General features: G+C 43.0%; 1 protein-coding gene and 1 long non-coding RNA gene across 4 annotated transcripts in view; both read right to left on the bottom strand.

Moving 5' to 3' along the window:
• Window positions 1-11,998, bottom strand: part of GHR (growth hormone receptor) — a 278,824-nt gene extending 266,826 nt beyond the window's left edge. The window contains exon 1 of one of the 3 annotated variants that reach the window (XM_059916316.1): window positions 11,876-11,998. The gene's annotated coding sequence lies outside the window, so the exon portion shown is untranslated. Of the gene's footprint in view, window positions 1-11,025; window positions 11,045-11,126; window positions 11,296-11,875 lie in introns of those variants that run through there. The other 2 variants (XM_059916314.1, XM_059916315.1) reach the window with 2 other exon arrangements.
• An 846-nt stretch (window positions 11,999-12,844) lies between these two features.
• On the bottom strand, window positions 12,845-16,528 carry LOC132362207 (uncharacterized). Its single transcript, XR_009502299.1, has 3 exons — window positions 16,496-16,528; window positions 14,072-14,137; window positions 12,845-12,927 (listed from the first exon to the last, which is right to left on the bottom strand). It is a non-coding gene; the product is annotated as an uncharacterized LOC132362207 (long non-coding RNA).
• Between the last annotated feature and the right edge of the window lie 696 nt (window positions 16,529-17,224).

Raw genomic sequence — 17,224 nt, 5'->3', positions numbered from 1 at the left:
CAGCCTGAATCATGTCTCCTTATACTTTTATTCCATGGTACTTAAAACTGTTTTTAATTATACTTGGCTAATGTCCTCCTCCATTCTAGACCATGAACTCCTGTGAGGCAGAGGCTATGTCTGAGTTGCTTACCATATGATAGTATTCTAGTACCTCATCTTTATCCTCCCCTGCAGCACAAACCCAGAATCAAGGTCAAGCATAAACTTGCAAGTCCAGTTCAATATAAAAAGTATTTTTTAAATACTTTTTCGGGGTATAGGCTGCATGGAGGAAAAAACCTTGAAAGGGAAGGACTCGCAGGGTCTGATCTGTGTTCTCCAATGTAGGGAAGGAAAACCAGTGTGTCTATAATTCATTCTGAAAACCAAACAAGAACTAGCCATATCCACTTCATGAATGAATTCCTTAACTTACTTAAATCACTTACTTGGTAGATATATAAGAAAAAAATCACTTTCACATATTTTTTAAAAAGGCAAATCATTTAGAATCTTCCATAAGGATCTTAAAATGCTCCAAATTCAGAACCTATACATGTACTAAAACCAACACTAACCTATCCCTTCCAGCTCTGAGAGTCCATCTTTAAATAAGTTTACAGTACTATGTCCCAAAGTCTTATACAAATTCTTGGGCTTAAGCTCAAAAGATAGTAATCAAAGTCCAAGTAATTTATTAAACTGCCAAGTGGCCATAAAGCAGAGTTAATTCAATTTGGCAGGCAGAGCAAACCAAGACACGGCTTGACCTATGAGCTTTTAGGACCCCCTTTGAAAAGTTGAGTGAAATCACTAGGTAAGAGGTTAAAATTCAACTTTGTTTTATATCCCTCTTTAAATAATGTAAAGTGCAAGCGTGCTCCTGACAATTTAAGATTTTGAGTGATAACTTACCAAACAAAATACTTCCTGAGTTTTCCCACAAGAATTTTTTAAAAGTTCAAAATGCTCTCTTCAACAATGTGGTTATTATTAATACCCTTCCTTTTAAATCATGGACTTTTAAGGCAGTTGTCCGTTGAATTACAAAATCCCAAATCCCAGGGAAGTCATTATAACTATTATGTTAACGGGGCATTAATATTTTACTACTCACATTTGGCAGCTGTTTTTTTCTGGAAAATTTCTCCTTGCTGGATCAATATTTCAAAATTTAAGATTTAATAAAATTAAAACTATTTTTTTAATGATCAAGGCAGTGTTAGGCTGCCTTAGCTATCTATTGCAGCTATCTACTGCATAACAAGTTAACTCAAAATTTAGCAGTTTAACACAACAAGCATTTATTATCTTACAGTCTAGGGGCAGGGACCTAGAAGAAGCTCGCTAGGTGATTCTGGCTCAGGGTCTTTCACAAGGTTGCAGTCAAGTTGTTGGCAGGGAGGGGACTGCAGTCGCTCTGAGGCTGGACTGGTGCTGAAGGCTCCACCTCCAAGATCACTCTTATGGTGGCTGCTATGAAGAGGCTTCGGTTTCACGCTGGCTGCTGGGTTGGGGGCCTGAGCTCTTCATTCCACACTGGCCATGGGACTCCCTCACTTTCTTTCCATGTGGGCCTCTCCATAGGGCAGCTCAAAACATGGCTGTTGGTTTCTCCCAGCATGAATGGTCCAAAAGACAGAGCAACCAAGACAGAAGCCACAGTGCCTTTGAATGATTTAGTCTCCAAAGTTGCACATCTTCACTTCTACATTATTCTGTTCGTTAGAAATGAGTCACTAGGGCTTCCCTGGTGGCGCAGTGGTTGAGAATCTGCCTGCCAATGCAGGGGACACGGGTTCGAGCCCTGGTCCGGGAAGATCCCACATGCCGCGGAGCAACTGGGCCCGTGAGCCACAACTACTGAGCCTACGCGTCTGGAGCCTGTGCTCCGCAACAAGAGAGGCCGCGATGGTGAGAGGCCCGCGCACCGCGATGAAGAGTGGTCCCCACTTGCCGCAACTCGAGAAAGCCCTCGCACAGAAACGAAGACTCAACACAGTCATAAATAAATAAATAAAAGAACGTGAATTTCTTTAAAAAAAAAAACAAAAAAAAAAACCATGCCAACCTAAGGTAGCCATTTAAGTAAACAGTTTCATACATGTGATCTGAAAGGTAATGCTTTTTCTCCTTTAAAAATGTGCAATGCTTTAAACTTTAGAATCTGAAGGGATTACCTTTCAATCAATCCCTGTTTATTCCCTCTAAGAAAACAAAGACCATTTTTACATGATTGTCCCTTTGTATCTTCTTAGAAGTTAGATCTCATTCTGAGCCAACAATTTGTGTTTTACATAGATTGTGTTGTTAGATACTGACTCTAAGCTTCCAACAACTTGTAATCAAAGCAAAAATTAACAAAAAACCTTAAAGCCTATTCTTTTCTGAATTTAGAATTAGAGGTTAGAGGAATTTAAGCATTGGTTAGCCTAGATATCCATGTTGTTTATCTTCCCAGGGTCAAAGCTTGAATAATTTATAAAAATTTCTTCTGAATTTTATGCCCCAAGTTCCAAGGCAACCAAGGGTAATTTTCAGTTGGGCTATTGAAAGTATAAAGATCAGTCAAAGATTTCACTGAATAGTCCATATCCTTCATGTAATATGTAAAAAAAAAAAAAAAAAAAAAAAGTATAGTAACTATGGAAAGACTGAGAAATGGAGGTTAACTATCCAGACTTAAACACATTATAAAATAATAAAATATTTGAATTATTACACAACATCAATGCCTGCTCTATAGAGGTGCTTTGCTTCCAAGCCTATAATTGGCCCTGGATCAAAACTTTATTATTAGAGCATGGGGTAACTTTCTGATGAGCTTTATGGTCAATGTATGTGTATATCAAGATAACAGGTTTTACAATTGTTAGTTAGGCTCTGAAAATGTTCCACAGATCCAAGGCTGACAGTTAATCCAGCTTACTAAGAAATATACCATGCATGTTTCATAATACAGTTTTGTCAAAGACTGCATGCCCATCAAAAGGCACCAAGGATAGGGGATGGGCAAGTGGAGAAATAAAAAGTTTATTTTAAAAAATCATACTGTGTTATCCAATGCAAGATGCCTGTCCCTTCCCCAACCGTGCCCTCTTACCCCTAATAGGGCACACTGCCTAATTTCTAACTGCCAGCACCTGTATTTCTCTGCCTGAAGGTTCTCTCTTGCATCTCGAGATTGCTTTGCCCTCCTGAATGTTAGTGACCAGGAATTAGTGACTGATGGAAGTTGGTGGGTAAATTATTCAAACTCTTTCAACCTTGGGTGAGAGGGCTCAGGTGTGTGTTTTGCCTGGGCTCCCAAAATCTCTCCAGGAAGATGACAAACTCCAGTTGCCAATGACGGTAACTTGCTTCATAACACACCCTTTATTGGCTCCTTTCGCTTCCTTTTTTCACTTTCTCAAATAAACTTTTACCTGAATCCTTGTGTTATGGCTTTCTTCTGGGAGAAATCCAAACCGAGATGCTACTCATAACTATATTTGCTGATCAAGTGAAGTGGCTATTGAATATATCAGTTTAAGGTCATTTATGGAGAGATATTACAACTAACCTGGATTATCTTTGGTCCCTCACTCCATACCATGAGGAAACCTCACCAAATTATAAATACACTAGGAATTGGCACATGAAAGTCATGCAGTTTTGGACGTGTGGAAGGAAAATAGATTTTTGGAAGAATGCTAACAAAACTTCCATTAACTACTAAAATGCATTCATTCAACCAAAACTTACAAAGGATTTTCTATGGGATATAAAGTGAACAGAAAAGGTCTCTACTATTAGGGAGCTTACATTTTTGTTGGTGGAGAGGGACAAAAAATAGAAAAAGAAATTAATAAATAAGATAATATTAGATAGTGATAAGTGCTGTGAAGAAACTAAAACAGGGTTATACGATAGCATGACCTAGTTGGGGAAAGGTTACTCTAGCTAGGGGTCAGAGAAGTCCTTTTGAGAAGGTGATATTTGAGCTGGGGCCTGAGTTACAAAAGAGGACCAGTCCTACATGGATGTGTATGTGTATAAATGTGTGTGTACTCACAATCACACCTCCATCATATCACAGAGTCAGGCCTGAAGAGGATAATGTCCTTTCATAAAGTATTATCTCTCTATCCTCCATAAAGTACAGACCATGCAGTTATTAAAAATAGGAGGCTTACTTGTTAGATATGCATCCTAAAGTATAATATTTACATCTACAAAACGAAAGGACAAGATGTCTGAGACTGCTTTAAAATACTCAGGGGCACGGTGGAAAGATGAAAGAAGATTAGCAAAATATTGATGACTCTGGAAGCTGAGTAATGGGTACCTGAGGCTCAAAATACTATTTTCTTTACTTTGTTTATGCAAAATTTCCCACAGTCAAAAGTTTTTTTTTTTTTTTTAATAAAATGTATCTCAAAGATAGAGAATTCCCAAAGTTATAGAAATCCCACCTCACCAAATTTTCATCAACAAATTAGGAGCTCAAGCAGGAACGGGGTCCAGTGGAATCATGAAGGTGTAAAGAAAAACTCTGGACTATGCAATGAGAAAGGAGGTTACAGGATATCCCTTCAATGGAATGCTGAGCTGGCAAACTGGATGTGTCTCCCCAGTCCTAATGAGTCCTACAGAAAAATTCAAAATGTCTCCGTCTTGCTTCAAATATTACAAACTTCTAGATGTTTCCAAGGCCCTGAACAAGATCCACTTTGGAAAGTTGGTCATCAGGTTTGGGTGCCATCATTAATCTAAGGAGAAATATACCAAATTTGCATTACGAGCTTCAATCCTAGTTATCACCCGATCCTACCCACGTCCCTTTGCCCCCAACTCTCCACATACTTCTTGTCAACAACTCAATTTCTCTCTGTGTTTTACTACATACTAACGTCATTAATAAAATATTTATTGAATGTTTATTCTATGACAAGCAGAGTACTGTTTTGCCAATGTCCCTATTGGAAATAAGATGCTACACTGACTGCTGATAGGAAAGAAATCCTTCCTCTTCATTTTGCTGCTCTTTCTATAATATTTCAGACTTGCTAGGTATAAAAATGGTGTCTTTTCTTCAGTCATCATCATCTTGTCCAGGGATTCTGGTATTTTCTTCTACTCCTTTGGGAAGAAGCCACTGTAGAGGTTTTGTCTTTAGGAATCTTTTTATTTCTCCTTCATATATGCTTTTCAAGGCTCCTCTTTACTTTGCTTTACCAAATTGAGATTTTCTGGAATAACAATAACATAGCTTGAAGATGTCCAAAGAAGCAGCTGATAGGGTGAAGTAGGATCATATGCCATCATCCTGACCAAGGACAAAGGCTGATTTCCTGAACCATAGCAATCAAAATTGGCAGTCTGACTGAAGACTCATCAGCCGTCATCAAACTTGAGATGAGCTATTTTCTGCATCACGGTAGCACCTTCTATTTTAATGAGCATGGGGAGAGAACTATGTAAGCCTCTGTTTTGTAATGGTCTCACTCTACTTTTTTTTTTTTTTATATGGCCACTCAAAGATAAAAAAGATGGATGTGATGCTTACTATGATAAAGTACATTTTTTAAATGAGAAAAAAAAAAGAGTTTTTCTTTGTACCAGTGACTATCATATTTCTAATATACTAAAGGAACAGAGAGGGATGCCTCTTTTAAGGTTTTTAATTATATACTACTTTAAATGTTTCATTTGATAAACAACTGAGGATACAATCAAGGAGTTATTATAGCAAATGTCTAGCATAGCAGGCTGTCCACCATAGATAAATACATCAAAGCACCTGTTCAATTTGCAAGCCCTTTTGGTTCTAGTGCTGACTGCGGGATTTATCAGGGTGCTTTCTACCACCGGCGCCAAATCTCCATGAAGTGAGTGTTTTCCCTAGGATACACTCTCCACTTAGAAGCCCAGCCAGCTGGGAATAGACTTGTTTATGTTTAAACGAATTCACAATATAAGAAGAATAATTCACTGGGATTATAATGATATTCTTCTAAAGAAAACTGACCGAAGTCTAGTCAATAACAAAAGACGCAAGCCCTAATCAGAGCAGTAAACACATCTGGAAGTTTTAAGGACTCTGTAGAAGAAATTATCTACTGATTTTGGAATGGAATATTTGAAGGTAAGTTGAGATGCTAATTAAAAACACACAGCCCAACAATTTCTGACAAAAATCACTGCCTTCCTATGAATCATTAGTTAGTGAAATTTGTGCCTGACCTAAGGCTTCATTTACCTATATTAAAAGGTAGTGAGAAACACCCAATGAAGAAGTTGAGACTAAACAATGACCCTCTCTGTCATCCTTCTTTTAAGAGTCTGGTACTCATCATGGAATTTTCTTTAGCTCAAAGCAAAACCAACAACAAAAGGAAAGAAACTACTTCAGAAAGACCTCCTGCACCAGACCGTGATGAGCTGGTATTGTGTAGAACAGGAGCTGGAAGCACAGGTGTGATTACATTTTTAACTGTTTTACTTCATTGACTAAAAGAAAAATTAATGGTAAGGGAAAAGAATCAGCAAACACTATTTCCTGATGCTTATATTCAAAATTGTTGTATATTGTTAAATAAGTGATATAAATTATAGCTTGACTGTCCAAAGCAGCCCACATTAATTCAACTAACACTTTTCCCACAACTGCTATGTTTACAGCATTCAGCAGAGTGGAAAAATATAAAAATGAATAAAATTTATTTTCTGCTCTTGAAAAACCCACAGCCTAGCAAGGAAGACAGATATGTAAAAAGTAGACCATGAAACTGAAAATGAATGAAATAGGTGTTCCCGCAGACATTCAAGCAAAGCCCCAAAAGAGCTGAGAGAAGAGAGAAATTCAATAATTTGATGGATTCAAACATAGCCCTGAAAAGAATCCTAAGAGGTCATCTTGTTTACTCCTCTTTTTTTGTTGTTGTTTATTTGTTACTAATGTGTAAGAAATATGAAACCCAAGAAATTCAGTAGTTTGCAACAATTACAAAGCCTGTTAGAGGCAGAGCTTAGAGGGGACCCAGGTTTCCTGACACCCTAGTTTACTATTATTTCCCATGATGCCATCCTAACTTGCAGGTTTCTTATATCAAAGTTGAACTTTGGTTTAGAACTTATATGTCCAAATACTTATCAGTGGGTCTACTATAATTTTTTTTTGGCGGGGGGAGGGTGGATATGAGGTAGGGAGTAGTGAAACTGATTTCTGAACTTTAAAAAGGTGCACTTTATCATTGATTATTTCCTCCCTTTATATGAGAACAGAATAAAGCAAAGAAGCAAATGTAATATGCAAGGGGGATGAGTGATGACTCTTACTGCACACACACACACACACACACACACACACACGAGGGGGACAGCACGGACAATTTCATCTAAGAGCACAAGACTCTCATTGGCCCCTTGTCCTGACTGAAGGTCTGTGCACACAGTAGGGCCTTCTGATAGGCCCAGATGTCAGTCTATATCACAGGTTCGTTTTCTCTCTTTGCCGAGAAGAAATGGTCATTTCTTTCACATCCAGACTTGCTGAAACAAACAACATTGTCATCATCGTCAACCATAAACATTTCCTGCAGGAAGACAGAAGATTCTCATCTGTGTCAGATTCTCAGCTGGGAAACTCATAATTTAGTCAAGAAGCCTCAGACGGATACACAAAAGAGAAATCAATCATAACAGATAGGTGTCTAATGCGGAGTACAGGCCATAAATGCTATAGATGTTGTGTGGAAATGCCTCAGCCCGAGGCGGTAGGCATTAGAATTCTGACAGAGGAGAAAAGTGAGTCTCAGAGGAGTTAATTTGCATGTTGGTGGTAAAGCTCAGACTCAAACTGAGCTCTGATGGGTCCCAAAGTGGTTGCCTTTGAAGCACACCCTCTCCCCTGTCTGTCCTGTATATACCAGCTTTGCTTCCTTACTCCAAGGCGAGGACTTGGTAAGTGAGGAGCATCAGGGAACTCCCTTAGGGCTGACGGCCAGATATACCTGCTCTAGACTTCCCTGCGGCATTGGCAGGCATTTACCTCCAGAGGAAGATGGGGTTGTTGACTCAGTTCATGTCCTGTATGTACACCTTAAATCCCAGTTGCCTGAAGAAGCATTTCTGTCTGATGTACTTTCACCTCATTTAGCGCCAGATGGCATAGTGTCCAGGACTTGGATAGAACAAGCCTTCAATAAATGCTGATTGCTAGTACTGACTCATGCTCGTGGAAACAGACACAATGAGGTCCATGAAAAGAATACCTCGCAATGTAGTCTCTACCTGTCTGTAACATGCAGTTGCAATTTGCTTGTCTTCAGAACATTCTACTTCTGCTGTTCTGGGGCTTGGTATTCCTTGATGGTAAGAAATTAGGTAGCTGTCTTCACTGCATGTAGAATTCTATTTACCTGCACAGTATTATACTTTCCACAGATTTATTGGGAGTTCAGGCATGAAAAAATGTTTTGAAACTATTATCATAATGTTTTGACTGTGGATGATTAATAATCTGAAAAGAGTGAGTTGTTTACAGGTTTGAGATTAGTGAACAGTGTAATGAGATGGCTAAAACAGCTCATGAATATTAAGCTGACTTAACAGATATAGAAAGTCCAGGACTAAGGATTTCACATCTATGTTTTCGATGACGTACATTAGGAGGGATGGAGAGAATGTGGACTCGAGGGCATACTGGTCAGGGCAGAAAAGGGTGGTACCCCACAGTGGGTGAGGAATAGCTCCAAGAACAGGCAAAAAAGAATCCAGGAAGAAGGAGCATACTGTTTGTTTTCCAATACAGCACTTAAAGGGAAGAGAGATTAGATTCATTGCGTGTGGCTCCAGCAACTTAATACTAGGCCAGTGAGCAGAAGAAAGTGTTGATTCAGTACAGGCAGAACTTTCTAAACATAAATCTCTCCTAGAATGGACTGGCTAGTGAGGAAGCAAGATTTCCATCTGATTATTTCCAAGGAGAGGTAAGCTGGCCCACTAACATAGAGGGCTACTGAAGTAGAAGTTCTTGCCCCAATAGAGAGTTACCTATAAAGTCGGTGATCATACTAATCAACCATGTTATTGAGTATATTGTTTACATTATATTGTCCCGGGTTGGAAAAAATCACTTGCCAAAAAGACATCCTGTGTTGCCTTGTTTACCCAATTAGCAAAGGTCTGACTTCAGCCTTACCAAACTTCAGTTCTTATCAATTCAAGATTCAGAAAGTGATTACGTGATTTGAATATTCATATTATTTGTCATTACCACAGATATTATAGGGTTTTCTTTTTTAAGAAGAAAAAGTGATGGTTTGTATGGACGCATGTGAACACACTAAAAACTAGAAGTTATTTTCATTATTGACATACTTTTAAAAAATGTCTTCCCTGAAAGTAAACCAAATCTCCAGAATTGTGCAATTTACCAGCAGAATGACCAGAGAGGCTTAAGATTAGCAGATTTAAAAAATATAACCCATGCCTTTTTTCTAAGCTAAACAATTTGCTGTGCCACATTCTCAGTGTATCACTCAGATTTATCTTTACATTAACAACGCTTACCAGCAGATAGCCAAAAAGGCTCGCCAAGTTGGACCAACTTCAAGATTTGTTTCCATGCTGGGGTGCTTCACGTGCTTAGCAGAAGCAGAGTGCAGCTAGGGCTCATTTATTACATTATGCTATAAACATTTTGTCTTGAGCTAACAAGATACTCAACACAATTCCATAGGTTACTAAGCACCGTAAACATCTGTTAACACAGGCACCAGAGATAGCACAGAAAAGGCGTCTAGAATCCATTTTTAAGAGGTTTATGATGTGAAGTCTGCTGTTTAAAAACTAACAATCAAAAACACAGCCCCAAACTCTGCCTAGAACAAATATTTGCAAGGCAAAGTTATGCTCAGTTTGAAAAAAAATGCACTTGTGTCGTTGCTTTGTCAATGCATTTATAGATTTTCATTTCACACCTCTGCCCATTAAGTGTTAGTTTTCCGTGCCATTCAGGAGACCCAAGCTATAATTTCACTGTGATATATTTACTCCAAAAGAAAAGCTGAATGTTGACTCACCAACTTTCCTTAGACTCATGTGAAGCAAAAAGTTTACGAGGGTGGAAGAAGATGAGAGATGGGACATACTTAAGCTACGAATGAAGTTTTCCAGTGGTCTCTGGGCTTAAAACACATCCTTCCAGCTCCATCTAAAGTCCATCTGAAGGGAAACCACAAATGACCAGACCCCTTGAAATCTAATCTGGGAACACTGAGCTTTGTTTTTCTCAAAAGGAAAAAGAATCCTCAATCACAGAAAAGATGGAACCAACAACTCTGCCTACTAAATCATTTTATTTCGTTCCTATCCAGCATTTTAATTTCTGGAAATGTTTCAATACTATAGACCTCCAAGGTCTATACCCTGGCACCCCAGAGAGGAGGACTTCCAAGATGACACCACCTGCTCAGGGCACAGAACTGCCACTGTGAGGAAAGATGAGTGCCTTCCCAGGCACACACACCAGGGAGTCTAAACACCCCAGAGGCTGTGGACAACAGTACCCTGGGAATCTCTGATCCACGGATCCAACCTGGGTCCGCGTCTCCGGGCTTCTGGACCCACACATTCACACGTCTCCTAGACCCTCCGTCCTCCTATGCAGGTCTCCTGAGAGCTCCAGAAACCTCCACCTCCAGCCTTTCGTAGGCAAAGGGATTAGTATTTTAAAGTCCGTGGTACTTAAATCCTGTACAGAGACTCCTGCGACTTCCCAACCCTCTGGCCTCCCGTTACCTTTCCCTGTCCCTTCCAAGGTCTCCTGGCGGCACAAACAGGCGGGCGGCACCTCTCTGGCCTCCTCCCCCCAACCCCCCTGCACACCCTACTGGCTCAGGCTCCGACACGCCCCCCCAGGCGCACACACACCGCGCGCACACACACAGCGCGCACGTACACCCATTCAGCCCACTGACCCTGCACCGGGCCACCCACTCCCACAGCATGGCCCCAGCAGGCGTACCCCCCGCTCCGGCTCATATATAAAGCACTCACCCCAAAACAGACTTCCCTGTGCACCCGCAAGTGGGTGACCCTGACCAGCACCCTCTGCGCGCCGTCAGTCTTCTCCCCAGACCCGTCGCTACCCCACTCACCCGCGCGGCTCTCTTGCCTCGGGCAGTTCTGTCAAAACTTTAAGCCTGGTTGATTTCATAACCACGAGTGTGTTCAGGGCTGGAGGAGTTCGGTTCGCCACGATCTCCACCCACCCCAGCTCATGGGGACTGGTGACCGTGACTCTAACTGACCCCAGCTCCGCCGGTGCCAATGCGCGGCTGCAGTCCGCAGAAACGCGCAAGGGTGGTGCGCTTTGGGAAGGAGCGCGCGGTGTAGAGGCGCACAGCCGAACAACCTCCCCTCTCCTCCCGCGGCGCAGCCAGGGACCTCTCCCCGCTTAGCGGCGAAGCCTCAGCAGTTCCTGCCCCAGCCCGGCTGGCTGATGATGTCAAACAGAAACAGTCGCAAAACTTCTAAGACTTTAACAAAACTGGCTTCGGAGGAAGCCCCTCCGGGCACCGCAAACGCGGGTGGGAGCAGGCGCCAGCGTGGGATGGTTCGTCTGTCACCCCCAACTCCCTGACGCCCCCACCAACTTACACATACACACACGCACACGTCCAGAGCGTGGATCGGGTTACAACTACCCACCAGCAGAAAACAACTTCTTGGTGAAGAGAAGGGGAGCAGTGCCAACCCCCAAGTCACCAGGACAAAAATTATCCGTGTAAATACATAAGACAGATCCCCACTTTCATAAACAACTGGCGTCCCAGGCTCCACTCCCAGGCCCCCCGACACAACATGGGGAAAATAAGAGCCCGATTCCGGCGCTCCCTTCCAGTACCTCTGAGGCTCGCCTCCGGAGAGAGAGCGCGGTTCGCGGCCGCGCTGGGGCCGAGGGCGCGGGGCCCTCCGGCCTGCGCGGCCCCAGCCCGGGGTCCTCGCCGCTGCCTCCGCTCAACAGCAGCCGCCGCCGCCGCCGCCGCTGCAGCAGCCGCCGCTGCCGCCGCCGCCGCTCCCTAGACCGCCTCCTCTTCCCATGGCTGCGCCCTGCTTGGCAGCTCCCGGGCTGTCAGGCTTGGGGAGGGGGGAGGGGAGGGGTGAAACGGGAAGGGAGGATGGGAGGGGAGGGGAGGGGAGGGGAGGGGTGAGAACCGGCGGGCGCCGTTCACTAGGGGTCACGCAGCGCCCGGCCCGCCGCCCTCGGGACCCGGGCTGCCGCAGCGAGGGGAAGCGGGAGCTCAGGGCGGCTGGTTCGAGACCCGCTGGGGAGGGGCCGAGCGCAGTTCGGGCCGAGCACTCCGCGGAACTGGGATGAAGCGTTCCCCGGCGAGGAGTTGGAGTTGGTGCGTGTCACTCTCATCTGGGCTGCGCGGCTCCTCCTAGAGGAAAATATTGGTAGTTGCAGGACACTTCCTTCCTCTCCGCCCACCCCTGTTCCCAAAAAGAAGGCAGGACCTAAAAGAACCTAAATGCAGTCAACAAATTCAAGGGAACGCTTACAGAAAGGTTAGCTTTCTGCTGGAATGGGGGCGGGGGGGAGGGAGGGGGGAAACGGACAAGACAGCTTGAAAAGCGTAATTGGCAAACCGAACATTGCCTCTTTACACCTGCAACCAATTTCCAAACTCCTGCTCCCTGGGGCATGGTGAAAAGATAGTTAAAGGACCTTACTTCAGAGGTTAGAAAAAGGAGGCAAGAGAGATGAAGTAATTTACCAAGGACACGAGACATGTTAGAATAGGGGTATGTTCAGAAACTGGAGCACAGGGAAGCAGGGTGTCCAGACACAGACCTCAGCCTGAGAACTGTACTTGTGTGTGGCCTAGGGAACGTGGTTTTTTAAATGCCTTGCGCTGGACATCTGTCAAATACGGGCCTGCCCACCTCATTCCACTGCAGGGAAAAGAAAGTGAGAGAAGAAGCTGTCAAAGTGCTTCAGAAAGTCAATATCGTTCTGCATAAGCCTGTCATTTTGTTAAAGCATCAAACTCCCAGTCACCACATGCTTTTCTGAGTAGAAAGTTCAAAAGTCCATTTCCAGGTTGTCTGAGATCTGACGGGGCAGCCCATCATGCTATCTTTTCACTATTTACTTTATTACTGACAGCCAGTTGTAACGTCATTTATTTAACAGATTCGGCTTACTAAATGACATTTTTTTTACAGGGTTCCCAGACACAAAGCCAAATATATACCCAGAGAGAAATGTTTAAGCAACAACTTAAAGAAACCAAGCTTCTTAGCACTAGAATAAAAAATCCCCAGGGCATGGAAAATAGTACAGGGAGGCCAAGACTTGGGAAGGAGCATAGTACTAAAGACTTCGGGCAGCAGATGTCACATAAGATACCCTTCTTTTTAAAGGAATCAAAGAAGTGGAAAATTCTGTTCCTTAGAGTCTTTTCTGGTGCTCAGCTGTGGCTCAACAACCCAACTGTTCAAGGCAAAGACACCCAGAATGAAAGGAGGGGGGAAGATTCTAGTAGGGGTGTGGACCACACTGTCCCATCCTGAGGCAGGAGGCAGGATGGGTGTTGATCTTGAACTGGTCCTGCTCTAGCTGTATCCCACTCAAATATAATGAGGCTTCTTTTCCCTAAGAACCACCCCTAATCCCTTGATTTCTGGGGTTCCATGCTTTGCTAGAGCAGTAGGAGTGCTTACCAATGTCTGGAGTTTTTCAAAGGGGAATCGCCCACATAGAGTTTAGGGCACAGGCAGGCAGAACACCTGCTGGGTGGTCAGTACTGCCAGGCTGGCTGAAAGGGCAGCAGTGGCAGAAGTGGAGAACAGGCAGTCCATGAATGCTGACTCCACTCCTTCTGAGATGAACTTCCAATTTGGCCTTTCAGACTCTGACACTGCCAAATTCTCTCTTTATATCCCTTCTGTGCCTTCTCATTCTCACCCGCCCCCCTCACCCTCAAGCTCAGAGAATCTTCTAGCAGGTGCCAGAGGGACTCACAAAATATTTTCTAAGTTCTATCATTTATGCCCTGAGATGATTTCAGGGCCATGCTTAGCAAAGAAAGATTACCTTCTTTCTTCCTCTGGGTTCATCTGGAGCCTTCATTCTGTGAGACAGGGAAGCTGACTGCTCCGTCTTTGGGAGAAAGGTCATCATGCACAGAAAACATTGGTTAATATAAAAAATTAGGGAACCAGACATAAATTTGCAACTTACATGAAAGGCAGTCCTTTTTAAGCCCCATGAATAGAGATCCTCTGATCTCATATATGATCATGTATAGGTCTATAGTAGTATTTGCCTCTTTATATTTTCCAGATTATGAGGGGAAATGTATCAGGTACTGAATTAACTAATTTGCTACAAGTTAAGGCATGCCAGAGTACATTTACCTTATGAAATGTGAAACTGTACTTACCATTCCTTCCCTGCTGCCTGGAATATCCTACTTTGACCATATAGGGAAATTCTCCTTAACCTTCAAATTCCACCTCAATTGTTTAGTGCCTGGCTTTTCCCAAAGGTGGAATTAATTAATTAACTATCCCTGCATCTGCATCCTCATGGGTCTTTATACCTACTTGGATTAAATTTTTCAGTTTTTACTAATATGTCTACTTTTCCCATTAATTATGAGACCTCTGAGGGAGGCACTATATATTCTGAGTATCTGTACCTAAAATGTCTACGTTGGTGCCCAGCAAATGGTACGATGCCCAGTAAATGCTTAACCAAATTGAATGAAACTGTAGAACTTCCAAATTTGTATCTCAAACCCAGATCTTTATACAGAGCTCTGAACTGCCATCCTCCACATTTTCTCACACTCCACATTCATAATCGGGTCACTTCCTGACCCCTCCATGCCTAACATCTGGTCCAAACCACCATAGTCCTTCACCTGGATTACTGCTGTAGTCTCTCAAACTCCTACTGGTCCTGTTTTCCTGGGGGATCCAAACTAATACAATATTTACTGGTAAAATTAGTAAGATTCTAGAAATAAAGCACACCTACTTTAAAAGATTTTTGAAAACTAACACTGAATTCCCATCCACTAGGTTCTTTCAACAAATGCTGAAGAGCCTGCACCATGACAGGTTTGTTCTATGAACATAAGATGCCTCAGGGAACAAAACTTACATGGCCTGTTCACAAAGACCTTGCCCTCATGGGGCTTACATTCTATTTGGGAGAGACAGTGAACAATAATAAACATAATAAATAGGTAAATCACTGAAGTGCTGCTCAAAGGAAACTATAGTAGGATAAGGGTTTCAGGAAAGCCAGGTAACAGGTGGAAGAATGCTGGGAATTCCTTCCTTGCCCAGGACTCAGCAGCATATTGTGGAGTTGAGCATGTGGTGCTGTGAACACCCTGGAAGAGCACCCTTGACTCTCCCCACGCCTGTCCCCAGCCCCCGCCCTCAATTGCCTTGGTTGAGAAGACGGCAGGGGAATCATGAAGGAAAGGAAACAGCTGAGGAATGTATTTACCTTTTCTTTCCTCTATTGAAAGGCAACAGGGGAAAAACTATTTCATGATCTGGAAATTCTTAGCCAAGACTTATGAGGTGGTCCCAGAGCCAGAACTAAAGCTTAAAATCACCATTTATTTTATGAATTTCAAAAAATAGGTATTTCGATTCAGAGCTCTTAAAAACTGAAAGGAATATGATTGCCTGGACTCTCTCTAGTGGACTCAGAGCCACCCCCAGAAAAGCTCAGGACCTGGGCAATGCCATCCATGTGCAGCCAGTGGGTGGAAAGGAGCCAAACAAGATAGGTCTCAACAGAGAGTCGTGAATGAATGTTCCCCTTTAAATGACTTAAGTGTAAAAATTAAAAAATTTTTTTTAATATTTTGAGATTATTTTCTCTATCCTCCCACCAAATGCAAAAGCTTGTTTTTAAAAAGCATCTGATAGATGGTCCTCCAGCTTCTGTCTGGATAATTATATTGATGAGTAACCCATTAGCTCCCTCGTTGGGAACCGAGTTCCATTTTGTGACTGCACCATTTGTTAAGAGTACTTTAGCCAGAATCTGCTATTCTATTATTTATACCTGATTCTATCTCTAGATCACATAGGGAAAAATTAGAAATTTAAACTTGCTTTTTTTCATGAGACACACTTTCCGCATGTCTCACCGTAAGTTACCCCTCCTCCAGGCCAAACACATGCAGGTCTTCCCACTGCTTTTCATGTGATGAGGTTTCCAGACCCTACACCATGCTGGACCTCCACCTTAGTATACACTCCAATTCATCAAAATCCTTCATAAATTGCTGTTCCCAGTATCAAATTCAATCCCATTATGGTCACCACAAGATAGAGGGGGGCCATGAGCTTCCAACTAGGTGTTCTGGAGTAATGGAAATGGCAGAAGCCTTGGAGTCCAGTAGATGTGGTGGGAGCCCCCAGCTCTGATCCAACTTCCATCTGTTGTCACTCAGCCTACACTCCGAGAAAGTGAATTTAGCAACCTTACCATGATCAGGGCATTTCCATCCCTTCTTTTCTTTCACATTCAATCCTCTCCTACTTTTTTTTTTTTTTTTTAATTTTATTTATTTATGGCTGTGTTGGGTCTTCGTTTCTGCGTGAGGGCTTTCTCCAGTTGCGGCAAGAGGGGACCACTCTTCATCGCAGTGCGCGGGCCTCTCACTATCGCGGCCTCTCTTGTTGCGGAGCACGGGCTCCAGACGCGCAGGCTCAGTAGTTGTGGCTCACGGGCCTAGTTGCTCCACGGCATGTGGGATCTTCCCAGACCAGGGCTCGAACCCATGTCCCCTGCATTGGCAGGCAGATTCTCAACCACTGCGCCATCAGGGAAGCCCCAATCCTCTCCTACTTTTTATCTTCACATATTGCTTGGTTCTTTCCTTCTATCCTCTTTATTTTTAAAAGAGGTGGGACTATAAAAGCAAAAAAAAGATGTGAATGAGAAAGGGATCTGAGCAGGTATGAAAAAGTTTTTCATAGCAATTTTATAGAAATTAGGCACACAGAGTATTTCCAATTACTAAATAAACAATCTAGTTTACTAATCAGACTTCTCCAGGGCATAATGAAAACCCAAGAGGAAGAATACTGAACGCTTTGCATACGAAAGGAACAGACCTGCCTACCACCCACTGTCTACCCAGTGAAACCAGGAAAGGTCAGGTGAGGGGAGGAACTGCTGGAGAACTCCTTGAGGAGAGAGAGGGCTTGCAGG

This window comes from Balaenoptera ricei, chromosome 3 (genome assembly GCF_028023285.1).
Source record: "Balaenoptera ricei isolate mBalRic1 chromosome 3, mBalRic1.hap2, whole genome shotgun sequence".
In the NCBI taxonomy this organism is placed as follows: domain Eukaryota; kingdom Metazoa; phylum Chordata; class Mammalia; order Artiodactyla; family Balaenopteridae; genus Balaenoptera; species Balaenoptera ricei.
This window is presented reverse-complemented; position numbering and strand designations above follow the sequence as displayed.